General features: G+C 31.5%; 1 long non-coding RNA gene across 1 annotated transcript; it reads right to left on the bottom strand.

Annotated features, from left to right (window-relative positions):
- Window positions 1–1,696: 1,696 nt before the first annotated feature.
- Window positions 1,697–4,224, bottom strand: LOC127726793 (uncharacterized). The gene is made up of 2 exons (XR_007993682.1): window positions 4,138–4,224; window positions 1,697–2,235 (listed from the first exon to the last, which is right to left on the bottom strand). It is a non-coding gene; the product is annotated as an uncharacterized LOC127726793 (long non-coding RNA).
- Window positions 4,225–7,975: the final 3,751 nt, after the last annotated feature.

Below are 7,975 nucleotides of genomic sequence, written 5' to 3'. Positions count from 1 at the left end.
GCTTACACTATATCATAAAGCAATAACCAGTTCGACAAATATCGGATGCATATATATACACGACTAATTTTAATCGCATCTGTGAAAAAAACCCACATCCAATTAGTTTCAGATACATGTACATGTACCTATGATTCAATCAACAACATTGTCATATATATCATCTCAATTTCTCAACCTTATAGTTTACATTTATACCATGAAGTTGGAAATAGTAACCTATATTTTTCTGCTGCTCATTTCATATTAAATCCCTGCCTACCAGTGTTCAACAATTCAAATAGACAGCCAGGAAATAGCCAAAAGTGCTTACATGAAATTCAGCACAATCAATCAATTGTTTTTTCATTATCAAGTGCCATAATATTTTAAGGTTTATCTCAAACATGCCAAAATCAGAAAACTTATTTCCCATCACCTGCTGAGATTGGAGGCAACTGAATGGTATTTCTTTTCTGTCAGAATAAAAGAAATTCTATGTACCATATATAATATAAATACACAGAAATGACTAACTCAATCACAATTAATACATATATACACAATCCAAAAGTTTCAGGCAGTGTCAGGTGAATGAATCATGACATAGCGGACAGGACAAACTAGCTAGCATGGAAATTAAAATGATGTGTAAATGCTTATAAAACTACTGCCTACAAATATCATTGACAAGGGTACAATCAGTGGTTAATCTTTACCTGAACCAATCACACGAGTAAAAAAATTACTTAATTGTAAATCAAAACTTCATTGGCAATTATACCAGATCATCTTTTTTTATATCAAATTCTAGCTGTAATACAAAAATATGTGTGCAATTTCAAACTGAGAAAAAAGCAATTTCTGTCTGTTTTGGGGATGCTGTCTCATTGCCATACATGTATACCCAACATCTTTTTCTAAACATGCTAGATATAAGAATCTCTAAAACAGTTACTGTGAAAATATTCCATCACAAGTTTCCAAGTTTATATATCCTTCAAAAAGACTCAGAATTTTTTGAGTAAATTTATTCCCAAGATAATTTTAACTATTGAACAATGTAAGGACAATTAAAAATGCGAGATTAATCATTGCAGTTTCAGAAAATCCTGGATACAAATAATACCATAATTTAAATAAATTGATATTTTTTTGCCAAACGTATACAATTGTATAACCAATTTTAATTTAGACAAGAAATGAAAAAAAATCTGATTTCTAAGTATAGACAAATATATAAGTATATAATTTTTTTGTTCAAACATTCTGTGGCTGTTACAGAGGTCTTGCTCAGTACTGAAGGCCAACATCAATATGACTAAGTCACTTTAAGATGAACAACAACTGCAATTAAAACACTTTTTTATGCTTCTGAACTTTTTGTATACCTTTATTTTGTGTCAACTGTTATGAAATGAAATGAAATTGAAATATGAATCATGATATAATATGATCTTCTTGTTCTCTAGTCATGCTGGTGGACAATATGACTATTTGTTCTCTGATGAAGAGTTGTTAATTTATTGGCAATCATATGTCATATTCTTAGTTTTATAATTACATGTTACTCCATTAGTATGATTAGTAGTGCATCAGTGAATTGTATGCCTACATGTATATGATAGATATCTCATGTATATCTAGGTAGGAATAATGTTTAAATCAATTACTATCTTTTGCCCGTAATTGCCATAAAAATAACAAAACACTCATATAAGTCTTATAAATGAATATCTCCTTCTTTACAGTTCAACTGAATATCATATGTCTATTTGTAGATCTCTAACTTGTTCAGATACAAATGTATTGCAGATTTTTCAAATATTTCATGAAAGAAACTACAAATTACATCCACGAAATATAATTTTGTTAAATGAAATCCTTTTTTGAAACTCCAATTGTAAGAAAATTCACAAATCTCCAAACTGTCCGTATTTAGAATTTATTTTAACTGAGGTAAAAGCTCTTTAAGATGGTAAACATCAACTTCAGTGATACATGATGATGAAAAAGAAGCTAAATTGTCTAGTTAATTTTCCTCTGTCTCTCAGCATCAAAACACTAAATTCCGATTCATTTGGTCTTGAAACAGTCAATGCTTCTGCTTAGTACATATATGTACATTATAGAGAATTATTGTCTTTTTTCTACTTTTCATGGACATATTTGGTGGCTTTCTAAACAAATTTTTATCAGATCTTCCGTAATGGCCATGATGAGTTATAAGGAACTTTCTACTGCAGGTCATCATCCCTGAAATATGAAAATGCAAATATAATATATATTAAATGAAATTTTGAACATGTGAAAAGTAATCAAAAGTAAGTGCAAACATATTTCTTCAAGAAGTTACTGTTAAAATGCTAACAAAATACTTTCCCTGTCCTTATTTAATAATGTCTTCATTCATCATTTGAACAAGGATTTAATTTTCCACACACATTTTAATAAGGTGCACTACATGTACTTTTATAAAACTTTAAAGTTAAATAAAAAATAAACTGTTATCACAGAGATATGTCTCGCCTTTTTGTAATTTTGATAATGCAAATGTTGAAATTAAAATAGCAATACTTTAACATGTAAGTTATGCAAATATTCAAAGTCGATGAACCATGACTGAAGGTACATGGCTAAAGAATCTCCGTGGAATGAGATGTGCCAATGCTAATACAACTGCATACCAAATACCATTGACTTGTTATAAGTCGTTCCCCTTTAAACAAACCTAAACACAAACATTAACTTGTAAACTATGTAAAAGTTTCAAAGTCAATGAACCATGATCAGGAGTGGGGCTATATAATCTCCACGGAAATGATACTTGCAAATGCCAATAAATTTGCATACCAAATATCATTGACTTAACATTAGCAGTTCATTTTTAAATGATCTTATCACAAACTAATACATGTAAACTAAGCAAAAGTTTCAAAGTAAATAGACCATGATAGAGGGGGCGGAGCTGAATAATCTCCATGGAAATGAGATATGCCAATGCTTATACAACTGCATACCAAATATCATTGACCTACCACTAGTGGTTCCCCATAAATTGACCTAATCACAAACTAATACATGTAAACTATGAAAAGTTTCAAAGTCAATAGACCTTGACTGAGGGGGCTGGGCCAATTAATCTCCATGGTAATGAGATGTACCAATGCTAATACAACTGCATACCAAATATCATTGACCTACCATTTGTGGTTCACCATGAACTAGACCTAATCACAAACTAAAACATTGTTGACGCCGCCGTCGCCGGAAACAGCATACCTATGTCTCGCATTTTGACTCCGTCAAGGCGAGACACAAACCCAGATGTGCCTATAAGATGTATTATGTAATGAATATTTAAATTTATGTATTTATGTTAATTTTCTTTGTTTTGTATCTCCTTTTCCGATAGGAATACTTTAATATCAATATCAGTAATCCACAGCTAAAAAAATTTTGCTAGCAAGTTCAGTATATTATTGTATTAATATCTGTCATGTCTGTGTAAATAAATTTTATTGCTGGTACAGATACTTCATTAACATTGATTAAATTAAGAAATTATCATGATTATTGGGTTCATTTATTTTTGCAATTTTCGAAAAATGGACAAAAATGTGAGATTTATAATTGCGATTTCAGAAAAATCTGCATACTTGTACAGTTATATGTATAGATTTCAGAATGTGAGTTCCTTTTATTGCGATATTCAAAGTTGCCTTATAAAAACATTGCAATAATTTCTGAGTTTACATCATACACTATTCTTACAATGTACATGATGTTAGAACAGAATTTATTTGCATACATCATAAAACAGGAAGAAAAGCCAGGCTCGCTAACATGTTTAACCCATCCACATTCTGTATGTACAATGTATGTTCCTGTAATTCAGTGGTTGTCGTTTGTTGCTGTGTTACATATTTCTTTTTCATTCATTTTTGTTTACATCAATTAGACCATTAGTTTTCTCCTTTGAAATGTTTTACATTTGTGATTTTGGGGCCTTTTATAGCCAACTATGCAGAATGGGCTTTACTCATTGTAGAAGGCCATTCAAAGACTCATAGTTGTTAATGTCTGTGTCATTTGGCTTCTTGGGGAGAGTTGTCTCATTGTACAATAGTTAGCTGATATCAGGATAAAACAATTTACCTGTCTATAATAATAAAGCTCTCCAAATCAAACCATTACTTTATTTCATCAAAGCTGGAATGGCATACTGTATCTTGTAATTGACAGAAGAGCTAAAAAAATAAGAGAAAGTAATTATTTAATTACATATAAGTTCTTTTTTTTAAATAAGGAGCATAAACATATGTATAATAATTCATATAATTTTTAAACTAAAGAAATTACGTCATGTACGTCTGCCACACAACCCTATTTTGATATCCGGATTTCCTCCATAGATATATAAATGCCAATTTTTTCTTGGATTTCTAAAATTGCTGCATCCTATGCTAAATAGAGAGCTGTGCTAACCCCCCCCCCCCCCCTCCCCCCCCCCCCCCCACCCCAAAAAAAAATCTAAAACAAACAAGTGAATCTGTGAGCTACTAATATATCCCCATACCCTTAAAGTAAAAGGTAAACAAAGGTTGTTGAGTGATGAATCTGAAAAAGCATCACACGGTATAGCTGACACATATAAACCCTGAAACCAAATTTCAGAAATCCTTGTAATGTTCCTGAGAAAGATGCAAAGAAAAATATTCATGGGACGGACGGACTGACTGACTTGAGGATGTACAGACAGAAGCAAAACAGTATACCCACCCCCACTTTTTTAAAGACTAAAAGTGGGGTATAAAAATTAAAAAAAAAAACTTGCGCACAGTGGCACAATTCATGAATAATTCTTATGAATAAAATCCCATAACTGGAATAAGTAAAATATGTTCCTGAGGAAGATGTAACGAAAAATATTCATGGGACGGAAGGACTGACTGGCTTGAGGGTGTACAGACAGAAGTAAAACAGTATACCCACCCCCACTTTTTTAAAGACTAAAAGTGGTGTATAAAATTTAAAAAAAATAAAAAAAACTTGCGCACAGTGGCACAATTCATGAATAATTCTTATGAATAACATCCAATAACTGGAATAAGTAAAATTTAAAATATATTAAAAATCGTAAGGGAGCTTACGTTACATTTCAGCAAGTTTCATGAAAATGTGTTTTGAGACATTGTCTAAAAACGCGATAATTTCGACCCGTTATTATGAATAAAGTCCCTATACTCCAAAACCAGGTATCAAAAATACCTAATAGAAATGGAAAGGAAACTTATGTCAATAAATTTAAACAATTCACCAAAGTTTCATGAAGATTGGTGAAAGCTGTTTTGAGTTATCAACTGAATGATTCATCAGCAAGGCATTGCTCCAAATAAAAATATATTTCTTTCAAATATGTGTGATAGCTGTTATTTAATTTATGATTATCAATTTTTGTTTAATTTGTGTTCATGGTGTCTGGTTCATTTTAACCGTTACGCTAGTTGGTCCATAACACTTGTACATGTCGTAATTTTTTTTTCTCAGCAGTTGGTGGTAGATTTACTTTCAGAGCAATAGGAATATGAGACCCTCCTTAATCTATGGGTTCCTACAAAGCTGTGGCCTTTTCCTTTTATAAATTGATTATGTGATTTGCGTGCTTTAGTGATTCAACAAACTGGTCTGTTGTCACAGAATAAACGACTTTATTACAAATGGGGCTTTTTTCTGCCTCTCTGACTAGTGGTCTCCCAAAGAAAATTTTATAAATGGGTCCCTTCTATTTACCGGGGATATATCTTCGAGTAATGGATTTAATTCCTGCCAACAGGGATACAGTTCAGATATTTTATGTAATACTCTATTTTTAGAACAATGATGCATGCAGTGTTCTATTCAATTTAAATACTGTTTTACCTAATATATATATATATATATATAACTGGGGAAAATACCCAAATGCTATAAAGAAGAATACATAAATTGATTGTGATATAATATTAGAATAGGAAGATGTGGTATATTGCTAATTTGACAACTCTCCATCAGGGACCAAAGGGTGTAGGAGGTTAGCAACTGATGACACTGGACAACCTTCAACAATCAGTAAAATCCATACCGCATAGCTATTTTTATTGAAAATCATATGTTATTGCTACATGTATGCAAACAATTTTCTATTATCCATAACTTCGGATTTTATTGGTTCTTTTTCAGAAGGATTGAAATTCATCACTTATAATAAAAGGAGAAAACACAGAAACAAGACCAGAATAAATTCAAAGACAAAAGTCAGATCAGTTATTATTTTCATCACTCAGTCAATGAATTGAAGTTCTATTAAAACCTAAAGATATTAAAACCACAATAATGACAATGTTCTGGCCAAAAAGTGGACTATACATTATGATCACACAATGCTGGATGATAAGAAACTAATTATAATTTTTGGGTGGAGGGATATCCTGAAAAAGTTTTCATTGATTTCAAATGGGAAATAATTGTGTTTCAAAAAAGTATTCCAGAATTCATAAATAAACATATATTGATACTTACATTATCTGCTTTGTTGTTTAAAAGTTTAGTTTTGGACAGTTATAGAACAATATAATTGCATTAACGTTTCCAACGAAAAAAAGATATTCAACTAAAAAGATTCATCTTAAAACAATTTACTACCAAACAGAATTCATTGTAACATACCCATTACTGTATATTTATAATTTGAATCCCATAGGATTTTATTTTGTCCCATGGGATATTAAAAATCCCATGGGATAATTATAGTCCCATGGGATTTCTTTTGTCCCATGGAACAACAAATATCTCATGGGACTACAATTATCCCATGGAACCCAAAAAAATCCTATGGGATTTAACCAAAATCCCATGGGATAATGGTCAATCCCATGGGATTTGCCTTATCCCATGGGATATTGAAAATCCAATGTTTTTCTAAATCAAATTACAAAATATATATAATAATAACAGCAGAAAAGCAATGAAATTATTGAATCCCATATAATTCCGCACTAAGGAGAGGCGGCGGCGGATTTGCAAATGAGTGTTTTGCAAATTAAAAGTGTCCAGTGTTTTGTAATAAAGTATATGAAACTTGTATAGGGTATCGAAGCAATCAGACAGAAAATGACATGCGTGTATCAACACTTTCTGCACAATTAAAATTGAGGTATTTTATACATGATACTTTGTAGATTGTTTTAATCTGTTTCAGGTTGCGACTGCTTGCACATCAAAGGATTCCAATGTAATGTTAGACACCGACAGTAGATCAGTTTTGGAGTTATTGTATGGTCTTTGATGATTGATTGGATGATTCTTGTCACATAAGTATTTACTACCAGTACTTGAGCACAAACATGCCCGCTAAACATGTTTAGGATTGGAACTTCAGGGAGGCTAAACATGTTAAGGATTTGAACATGATGGAGGCTAACAATGTTTAGGATTGGAACATGGCGGATGTTTAACATGTTTAGGAAAGGAACACATAGAGGCTAAACATGTTCTAAAGGGTTAAACATATTTAGGGTTAAACATGTTCTTAGGGGACAGTATTATGGTGTTCTAAACCTAAACATGTACAAAAACTAGAACAGGTTTAGGGTTAAACATGTGCTCAAGTGAGAACAAAATTCGCGTTTAGGATTATGTTTACACTCTAAACACCATTTTTACAGTGTAAATGTAGTAGGATAATTTTGATAGGCCACTGTAGAATTTATATTACAAATACGATTTTTAAGCACATGGATATCCTAGAAGTAGGTTTTTTTTTTTTTTTTATTTCTTTCCATTACGTTATATCATGATAATATAAATAGGGGTATAGGAAAAATAAATAAAGACTGGAGGTTGTAGCATTGAATAACGATCACAATTACGGAACAAGAAATAATAGGCAAAGCAGTAAAAAACTCTTACAAAAACTGTTGTAAAACGCCCGACACAAAGACCTACGTAATACAAA

The sequence above is a fragment of the Mytilus californianus genome, unplaced genomic scaffold (assembly GCF_021869535.1).
Source record: "Mytilus californianus isolate M0D057914Y unplaced genomic scaffold, xbMytCali1.0.p SCAF_1, whole genome shotgun sequence".
In the NCBI taxonomy this organism is placed as follows: domain Eukaryota; kingdom Metazoa; phylum Mollusca; class Bivalvia; order Mytilida; family Mytilidae; genus Mytilus; species Mytilus californianus.
This window is presented reverse-complemented; position numbering and strand designations above follow the sequence as displayed.